This window comes from Suricata suricatta, chromosome 2 (genome assembly GCF_006229205.1).
Source record: "Suricata suricatta isolate VVHF042 chromosome 2, meerkat_22Aug2017_6uvM2_HiC, whole genome shotgun sequence".
Classification (NCBI taxonomy): Eukaryota; Metazoa; Chordata; class Mammalia; order Carnivora; family Herpestidae; genus Suricata; species Suricata suricatta.
Genome location: NC_043701.1, coordinates 55,151,345 through 55,161,942, shown reverse-complemented (window position 1 = coordinate 55,161,942; position 10,598 = coordinate 55,151,345). Strand labels below are relative to the sequence as shown.

General features: G+C 40.9%; 1 long non-coding RNA gene across 1 annotated transcript in view; it reads right to left on the bottom strand.

The window, feature by feature from the left end:
- Window positions 1–336: 336 nt before the first annotated feature.
- The window catches only part of LOC115306242, a 28,373-nt gene continuing 18,111 nt past the window's right edge, over window positions 337–10,598 (bottom strand). Inside the window, exons 2-3 of the long non-coding RNA XR_003915264.1 lie at window positions 832–925; window positions 337–634 (exon numbers count right to left, since the gene is read on the bottom strand). This is a non-coding gene — a long non-coding RNA (uncharacterized LOC115306242). The remainder of the gene's footprint in view (window positions 635–831; window positions 926–10,598) is intronic.

The window sequence follows — 10,598 nt, the reverse complement described above, 5'->3', positions numbered from 1 at the left end:
GGGGTGTCCGTCTGTCAGATGACAAGCCGTGGGGAGTCAACAGCACCCTCACCCCACTCCATCTGTGATCCCAAAGAACAAGAGAGGAGCTGGCCAGACGGAAGCAAATCCTGATCCTGTGATTTCAATTACAGGGAGGTGAAAAAATTATTTGATATCTGAGCTTGCTAAAGGCGCCCATTCCTTCGGCTCCAAAGATCTTTCCTGCTAAACTGAACAAAAGAGGAGAAAGAAGTTTCGATGCATATTGAGGGGAAGGGGTAGCAGAAAGAAAGCGAGCACAGCAGGCAGAGAGTTGATGACAATGCAGACAAAAGAAAGAACTTCTTAAGATTCTTTCTAAGAAACGGGATTCGCACTGCGCCCTTTCTTTTATTAGGACATTTCTCCTCCTTTCCCTTGCTCTGTATCTCTCACACCAAGAATTAGATTTGGGTGTTTGAATCAACGTTGATAGCACAGATTCGGTTGTTAGTCTCAAAGATAACATCACTTCAGCCTCCTCCATGTCTGGACAAATGTGAAAGCAAACCTGTGGCCGCTCCGGCTAATGTCCCAACTCAGCCCCTGGCAGGCATCCACTGCCGTTAATTCTGGAAAACAAACTGGCTTTTGGCAACATTGTCTTCAACACCTAAATGAAGAGACAAGACCTCTATTAATTGCAGCCCTTGCTGAGAGAGACTTCTTGCCAGGCCCAGGCCATACTATGGGGTCCCAGAGACCAGCATTCAATCCTGCCTTGACCTCTAGGAGCAGGAAGGCTTGGGAGTCATCCAAGCTCTCTGAGCCAGTTTCCTCATCTGGCAAATGGGGGAAGACAAAACTTACCCAACAGGACTGTGTGAGGCGAAAATACATATAAATTACTTGGCTCACCGTAGATGTTCAGTACATCGTATCTCTAGAAATCAGTTTTTCCTCCCTGCAAAGAAAGAATCATCATAAGAGAGGGTTTTTGATGTAAAATCCGCTGTTCTGTATGAGCTCCAATTACAGCATCCAGTGATGGTGAAACAGGTTGGCCTCCATGCCCTGCTGCTGGTCCAGCCCTTTTTCTCTAACTGCCTCTTCAAGCTCTGTGTATAGTCAATAAAATTGTTACATCCCTGTTCAGTGATGAAGGAGAATAACCTCAGGTTACATGGTGGCTGAGGAAAATCATCTCATTTCTACTGTTCTGATGTCCAACATAGTTACCACAAACATGTTGCAGCACAAAGCTGTGTAACTACAATAATAACCATTACATAATTGGAAACAATACTTTAATATAGGAATGCATGAGGGGGAATTAGCCATGTAAAAATTCTGGCATGTTTGCTCTAAAAATTAAGTCATGCTACCTTAGAGTCACACATTATAAATTTGGTCTCTTCATCTGGGCTGTAAACTTGCCAAAGGCAAGAACCCTTTCCAACATCTGTGAGCATCCTTCAGCATCTGCCACTTCGGGTTGGCAAACAGTGGTTGCCTCATTAACATTTGTTACTTGGCTGATTGATTGATTAATTAAAAAACAAAAACAATTCTTTGTCTTAAGGCTTCAGAAGCTGAAATAGAGGGGGCATGATTTTCCTTATTTCCTGGAGGCCATGACCGCATGGGCTAAGACTTTGGGCACCATCTTTGTCTGACAGTCATTCCCAAGGACCCCCTTGCTCAAGACAAAAGGAAGCCTACTGGAAGCTGGGAACCGGAAATTGCACCTCGCTCTGACCACCTCGCTCTGACCACCTCGCTCTGACCCTCTCGCAGGTACAGACTAATCTCCCTGCCTTACTTCCCCACCAATGTGCATAAGCTCCTCGTGTCAAGACTGCGAACAAAGCTCAGACCCGCATCTGCAGTAAATGTAGGTTGATGAACTGTCAAGACCAAGGTAGTTAATGGAGACTAGTCACAGAAGTTCCCAGAAATATCAAAGAAATTCCAAAAATCTCAGGAACTGTGATGAGCAAAGAGCAGAGACAGACTGGGGTGTCAGGAATATGGGTTTGGTTATAGGGCACTTCCCGCAGTGTGTTAAAGGCATCACTTGGCCGATAATAACAATCTCTGCAGAGCTGAGTCAGCATGGGTTCCATTAGTGGATAACATGGCTTTTGCGCCCCAGCAAGGCCAACAGCAGCCCTGTATTCGGGGCCCAACCTTCCCAGACCACCTGGCAGAGTGTGCCTGAACTAAGTCCAGTGTGGCAGTGATTGAAACAAGGCTCTGGAGACTGTGATGGGTGGAGAGGGAGAGGGAGGGAGAGCCAGAGGTCTTGCAGAGGTTCCTCCACTCCGCCCATGCCCGCACACCAGCTTGACTTCCACCTACCTGTGGCTGCCCTCAGGCATTTTCTGGCTGCCAGAGCCCACTTTGCCCACCTTGGAAGTAGGCTGGAAGCACCCTTTGCCCAGGCCAGCAGCCCTCCACCAAAGACTGAGAAGAGAGAGTGGTAGAAACACCTTAACTCTTACCCTTGGGAGGTGTAACTCTCAATCACATGATTGACCCTGGCTTCCAGAGTTCCCCAGTGGGATTAAGCACCAATCGTTCCTGAGATCACCTCCAAAATAAACTACTTGCACTCACATCCTTGATGCAGGTTCTGCTTCTGCAGCTTAGCACAAAATGTACCTTTACAGTTGACAAATGCCAAAGGCCACATGACAAATGGTGAGAAACAGGTAAAGGTCCCATTTGTCTGTTACAGAGCCTGCAGGATGTGCATGTAGAAATCAGACTGCTCAGAGCCAGTAGAAGTGGGGAATGCAAGCAAGAAGCTCCCCACCTTCCTTCCCTCTCCAGTGGGCAGCAAGCATGGAAACACACCCCATTACCCTGTGAAGGATGCCAAGCCATGGAGAACCTCATCATAGTCTTACATGCCCATCTTCCCCTGTTTTTAGTTCCTCACCAAGAAGAGGAGAAATCCATGAAACTGTCTCCTTGGTAGAGATGTGTTGACAAAAAGCATGATCAGTAGAACAGCCATGAGAAAGACCCTGGGTGTTTCTTGTGCCGACTCCAAAATGGCACAGAGGGCAGTGATGTGCCAACAGATCAAGTCAGATATGTGGCTGGAGAAGGGCTATGAGGCCTCAGCCAGGCTGCACACAAAGGAAAGTTCTCAGAGCACAGTATGGGCATGGAGCAGCCCACCCGTGGATCGTGGGCATGTGGGCTCAGGTGACAGAGAGTCTGGGTGACTCTACTTTACCAGGAAATATCACTACACAGGTACTAGGAGCTCTGCGTGGTGCCACAGAGACAACAGAGGCTTCCAGATTTGGTGAGACGGCTGGGGGCTGTGCACTGTCCAGAACAACTCCAGGCTTCAGAGCTGACCTAAAATGGGAAGAATCTCCCAGGAGATGTTTTTATTTTATGTCTCCTTGTCACTCTCCAACAGGCCTAGTGGTCCTTTGAAAAGTTGACTACTGCTAGAACTCTTTTCTGCTTTGCCCCTCTTGCCAGACATTTTCCCTAGACATTTTTTTGTGGGAAGTGAAAGAGTGAAGGCTCCTCTAGCTTCTTAGATCTATCAGAACTTTTCTTCAGGAGGAGAATGCGGTTTTATCATCCTTGATGTTCCTATATGTATGGGGCTCTTTATTATAAAACACACATAATTTAGGGTACCTGAGTGGCTCAGTCGGTTGAGCATCTGACTCTTGATTTTGGCTCAGGTCATGATCCAAGGGTCATGAGATGAAGCCCCACACTGAGCTCTGCACCAACAGCGAGAAGCCTGCTTGGGATTCTCTCCTTCTCTCTCTTCCCCTCCTCCACTTGCTCTCTCTCAAAATGAAGAAATAAATAAAACATTAAAAACATTTAAAACATACACAATTCTAATTCCACAGTGTGTTGCAAGCAACTAATTTATGTTTTCTTTTTCATAAAGTCATGGACTAAATAGTTCCTCCACATACTGTGATACATCACTTCCTCACCTGAGTGGCTCCTACCTGCTTCTGGGTTCCTGACTCTCTTGCCTGACCTGGCCAGCCCAGGTAATCAGTAAAACTTAAAGGAAGTGCTGCATGTGGCATGTTGTATTTCTAATAAAAGTCTTTGCTTATGCAGAAGTAGAACATTTCATATCCACTGAGGGAAACACACAAAACAATGTGCAACTTTTATTAGTACAGACATCCAAACAAGGCAAGTGAGATGGGGACCTTGGGACAAGCTCTGTAGTAATGACAGAGGAAAAGACAGAAAAGGCAGATACTGCACCAGGCACCCCAGCTTTGAATAAACCTCCAGATCACGCACAGGGAGAGAGTTTCAAAGAGCAAGCCAATCAGTTTATGTCCCCTGGAGATCTTTTATCATTTTTTCTATCTCATCAGCTCTTATAACCAATGAATACTACTTCCTGATTCTTATGATTCTGGATATCCATCTACCTTCCAGGGAGAAGGCTTAAATCGGAGTTGTGTCTGTTTAAAATCAGACTGACAAGCCTAAATTCATTTCTTTAAGTCTACCTGAAAGAGAAATTCTCTATTACCTGAAAGATATGAAGTTCCTGGGTTGATTGTGACTTGGACAGATGTGTGACAGGCCGGTGCCTGTGATGGAGAGATGTGTCAGAGCCCCTTTCTCCTCATTCATTTCATCATTTTAGAGCTCAAATCCAGAGTGTGTGAGGCTGTGCCTGATTTCTCTTTCTGTTTCCCAGAATGAACTCAAGGACATTTTTGGGGGGAGAAGGTTGGGGAAACATGATCCAAGCTTGTCTCCTGAGAGAGTAGTTTTGTTCTTTGACTGCTTCTGAATGAAGGTGGATATGTGCCATTCCCATGGATTACATTAAGAGCATCCTCAAGCAAATTCTCTGTCTCCCCCTCCCTTGCTCATGCACTCGCACTCTCTCTCTCTTCCCCCCGCAAAATAAATACATAAAAGAACATCCACAGGAAGACAAGTTAGGGAAGCCTGAGGACCACCAGAGCTTGGGGTTTATTTTAACTTTGCCCAACCTCTGAAAATAAATGCATTAGCATATTAATTTTTAAAAAAATACTTGAGGGATGCCTGGGCGGCTCAGTCGGTTGAACATCTGACTTTGGCTCAGGTCATGATCTCATGGTTTGTGGGTTCGAGCCCCACATCGGACTCTGTACTGACAGCTAGCTTAGAGCCTGGAGCCTGCTTCAGATTCTGTATCTCCCTCTCTCTGACCCTCCCCTGCTCGCACTGTCTCTCTCTGTCTCTCAAAAGTAAATAAATAACATTTTTTAAAAATTTTTAATAAAATAAAAATACTTGATTCCTAAAAGTGTAATAAATTACATAATTCTGGAATAGGCATTGATATCCCCACTGCCTACTCAGCTAAAGAAAAAGGAAAATTTTCTTCTCAAATTACTATTTTAGTGCAAAGATTCCAACTGGATCTATACCTTTTTGCAAAGCTTAGAGTGACATTCTGCATTTTTCATTTGCAAATATTTTGAAAGCGCTCACCCATTTCCCAACAGCTTATGGTTGACCAATTGGAACTGCCAATTCTGTGCGCAGGTGAAATTTAAAACCAGCTTCCAAGGGGACCTGGGTAGCTCAGCTGGTGAAGTGTCCGATTCTTGATCTCAACTCAGGTCCTGATCTCAGGGTTGTGAGTTCAAGCCCCATGTGGGGCACTGTGTTGGGCATGAAGCCTACTTTAAATTAATTAATTAATTAATTAAACCAGTGTTTACCTGCATCTAAGTAGTATATTATTCTACTTCTTATGTAAAGTTCATGAATTAAAACAGGCATGTTTCCTGATGTCCACATCTGTACATAGTCTTGCAAAATCTTTAGTGATGATATAGTCATTAGTTGTGTGCTTCAAATCCTCCATTATAAAATTCCTTCAGAAAATCTGGTAAGCCTCCTTTCTCTGTGGAAGATACAGAGATTATTGCTTATATGGGGAGTAATATTTATTTAGTGACCTCTAATTGCCTTCTCTAGAGTTCCCTGAGTTTCAGTTCAGATAACAAAACAAAACTCTGAAGAAACTATAGCAACTATAAAATAAGGTTTACTGGAAAGTGAAAAGCCATCTCCTGAAAATGGCAATTACTTAAGGAACAGAAGCTGTAAACCTAATTCTGACCTGTATTTAGAAATAAGCTTATGACAAAGTAGGCAGAAAGTGGCCTTATCACCTTCCGAAAATTGGGAAAAGGCCATTGGGATCATCAACATTAGGAAAATGGGACTGAAAAATATTCAAGTCATGATTCCATCATACGAGACTCGAGACTTTAAGTAGTACTTAATACTTTGGAGTGGAATGTTACTCCAAAAAGCAATTCTAAATAATCCAGGTAGTAAGGAAAAAAGATTTTGAAAAAAAATTGTAATAACTACAATCAGGAAATCTCCAAGAAGCTCAGGTTTTTAGGTGATATGTTGCTAATATTCAAACATCCATTGAATATTCTTTGAGGTTGGGACCGATGCTATGATTTTGCAGTTATATATTTTCATAATTGTAGTTTCAAGTTCAAACAATGCCCACAATTTCAAAGACTCTCTTGTCTTAGTTGTATAATTCTGACCAAATTTCCTTGTCTTCGAGCATTCCTTTAGAACATTCACTCACTTAATCCATACTGAATAAAAGTTCAGCTCGTATAAAATGAAAACCTTGGAAACCTAGCTGACCCGTCAGCAAACCAAGCTAATGTCAGAAGTTTGAATTTTAAATAGTAGAGAAATGAAAAATGTTTCCATGATGCTTTCATAATAGGAGCATCTATTTTCACAATACAAGGTAGTGCCGTGCCTCTGTGGCAGAAAACTACACTCATATACAGATCCACGTACCTTATTTGCTATGATGGGTTTCACCATGATCCTTTGGCTCATTCCATCACCCTAGATGTCTAAACAGTGTCTTTAGCTCACTAACATACCTCTCGCCTTACACACACAGACACACACTTTTTTTTTAATATAAAACTAATCCTTAACCCCACATCCCACTCTACTCTTCTGATTTGTGATGAAAGTTGGTAAGATTTGAAGACTTGTTTTGCCTGAATGTCCAGTAGTTGGACATAATAGCCAGGACATGGAAATAACCTCAATGTCTATATACATATCAGCTTTAAAAAAAATACACTATTTAAAACACAGAGGGACCTTGAGGGCATTGTGCTAAGTGAAATAAGCCAGACAACGAAGGACAACTACTGTATGGTCTCATTTATATGTAAAATCTAAAATACTGAAATTCATGGCAGCAGAGAGTAGAATGATGGTTACTAGAAACTGGGGGGAGGGGAAAAGGGAAGATTATGGTCAAAGAGTACAAAGTTTTATGCAACATAAGTAAGTTTGGAGCTCTATATTATGGTGCCTATAGCTGACAATACTATATTGTATACTTAAATTTTTCCAAGAGGGTAGATCTTATGTTACATGTTTTTACAACACACACACACACACACACACACACACACACACACACACCACATGCCAATAAATTAGTAGTAATAATAATAATGGTGGGGATGTGAGGAAACTTTGGCAGGATATGGATATGTCTGTGTATGATTTATGGCTTTTATATTTATGCTTATCCCTAAACTATCAAGTTGTTATATTAAATATGTACAGCTTTTCACATGTCAATTATACCTCAATAAAGTGATTAAGAAAGTAAAAGTAGTTGGATCAATATGCTCAGACATTGTCCCTTTGCTTATAGTCCTATTGTAGCCTCAAGGTTTATTAGTAAAAGGCCTGAAAAGTTGAACTTCAGGAAAAATGTTTCTCTCTAATACCTAGAACAGAGCTGCCCTAACTGGTCTGCTCCCATATCCTTTGAGCCCACCCCCAAATGACCTTCTAATATGGTGGAAGAAAGAGTCAAGGCAGAAATATGCTTCCTTTAGAAGACAGAAGGACCAGCCTTCCCATTATAACTGCCCCATGGGAGAGGAAATGGAGAATCAATCCAAAGAGGGAACATAATCCAAAGATCCACCAGAACATGATTTTCAAATAGGATTATGGAGGTTGGTAGGTTTATTATCATGCCTGGAAGTATTCCATAAGAGCGTTCCTTTACTTTCATTTTTATGTCCTCTGTAACCTAAAATAAATTAATAGGCATATTCTAAATTTCCTTGTTAGTCATTTTGCAACTGAGTATTGCCACTCTATCCCAGTCCCTGCATTTCTTCTTATATGTGCAAAATCTATGGGCACAAAGTTATCACTTTAAGTGCTATCTTTTAAAAGGCAGTGTGACTATTTTTAGACTGTTTTGCTGAACCCCAGGAGCACAGGGGGTCCACACCACAAGAAGCACCACAATCTCGACTTTTCCCATGTTTGTTTCTATCTGCAATCCTTCTATCCCTGCTCTAGAAAATCTATTTTCCTGCGACAGTGGTCCTGTTGTGAGCCTGGAGCTTAGGAGTTCCTTGACATCTATAGAGATAGTATTGATCACAAGTGCAAATGAAATGGGGAATGGAATTAAGAAAGTCAGAAGTTCCTACTAAAGTTGAAAATCTCTAGCCATTAGCAGTTTAGTTGAAGATCTTAACAAATAAAACAATAATACTTGAGAATACATTTGGACTGTTCCAGATAGATCTATTGGCATCTTAAAACTAGATTTAATACTAGATTTTCTTCTTCACTTGGACAAAAAAAAGCTTATGTTGTTGAAAGCAAAAACACAAAAATGTATGTTTTATTATGTTAAATAACCAAGAGTGATCAGCAAGGTAGTAGCAATATAAGTCTTGCTTCTAAGATCCCTTATTACTCAATTAAATATGCATGTGTGGACCTCTCTGTAACAGGCATAATGAAACAATGAAATTACTTTCTTGCCTTATTAAGATAGTCACATCAAATTATTGACTTCAGGATAAAGAAGAAAAAAGAAAGCCAATCTATCAATTTGGCAAATCTAGAACAATGACTCTGATAGGCCAGTGCCTACTGTAGCTTTCCATTAAAAATAAATTCAATACTAGGCAAGCATATGCAAAAGCTTCTGTGTTAATGATATAATTTAAGTATGGTCCAGTTAAGGGTCCGACTTTGGCTTAAGTGATGATTTCACAGTTCATGGGTTCAAGCCCCACATTGGGTTCTGTGCTGATAGCTCAGAGCCTGCAGCCTGTTTCAAATTCTGAGTCTCCTTCTCTCTCTGCCCCTCCCCTGCTCATACTTTATCTCTCTCTCTGTATCTTGCAAAAATAAATAAAATGTTAAAAATATATATATGGTTCAAGGACCAAGAGTATCTGCAATACCCAGGAACTTCTTAACAATGCAAATTTCCAGACTCTTATTTATTTTTTAATTTAATTTTTAAAACTTAAATTCAAGTTGGTTAACATAAATTTAGTATTGGTTTTAGGAAGAGAACCCAGTGATTCATCACTTCCATATAACACCCAGTGCTCATCCCAACAAGTGCCCTCCTTAATGCCCATCACTCATTTAGCCCATCCCCCCACACCTCCAGCAACCCTCAGTTAGTTCTCTGCATTCAAGAGTATCTTATGGTTTGCCTCCCTCTCTATTTTTATCTTATTTTTCCTTCCCTTCCCTTATGTTCATCTGTTGTGTTTCTTAAATTCCACATAGGAGTGAAATCATATGGTATTTGTCTTTCTCTGACTAATTTCACTTAGCATAGTACACTCCAGTTCCATCCACATTGGTGCAAGATTTCATTCTTTTGATTACTGAGTAATATCCCATATATATACCAATATCTTCTTTATTCATTCATCAGTCAATGGACATTTGGGATCTTTCCATAATATGGCCATTATTGATAGCACTGCAATAAACATTGGCATACATGTGCTACTTCGAATTAGCGTTTTTGTATTCTTTGGATAAATACCTGGTAGCACAATTGCTGGGTCATAGAATAGTTTTATTTTAAATTTTTTGAGAAAACTCCACATTGTTTTCCAGAGTGGCTGTACCAGTTTGCATTCTCACCAACAGTATTTTAGCCATTCCAAGACATCCTGAATCAAAATCCCTGAGTGTAAGATCCAAAAAACTGATGTTTTAGCAAGCTCTCAATGCATCCGTTTGAGAAGCTGTGCTCTACATGGATGACAGCTGATGCACATTAGCAGATTGATAGAACTTGTGTTTATTGTAGACTTAACTCATATTGTCATAATTCAGAGTTTTAACTAAATGCATCAATTAGCCTAAGAAAGACCTTTCCCACTCTTTGCTATTTCCTCTCTACTCCCTTTTTGTCCACAGTAGAGCATGTTACCATGACTTTTGTTTCCCCAGACTTGAGCATTTTAGAAGTCAAACTGAGTGCTGAAATGGAACAGTGCTTATGTGTCTTACAGTTCCCGGCAGAATACATGACACAGATTTTCCATGAATATCCATGGTGGGAATTATAATCTACCTCCATCAACAAAAATGGCAAGCATGCTACAAGATAAACCATTTTGGAAAAAGTAAATGCAGCCCATATTGGTTCTAAGAATTTTCATAAATTGTCATTTTCTCAGATGGTATTGGATTCTTAAGTGTTTACAAATGGAAATAGATAAAATTTTCACAGTGAATTTGAATAAATCTCCAAGATTTCC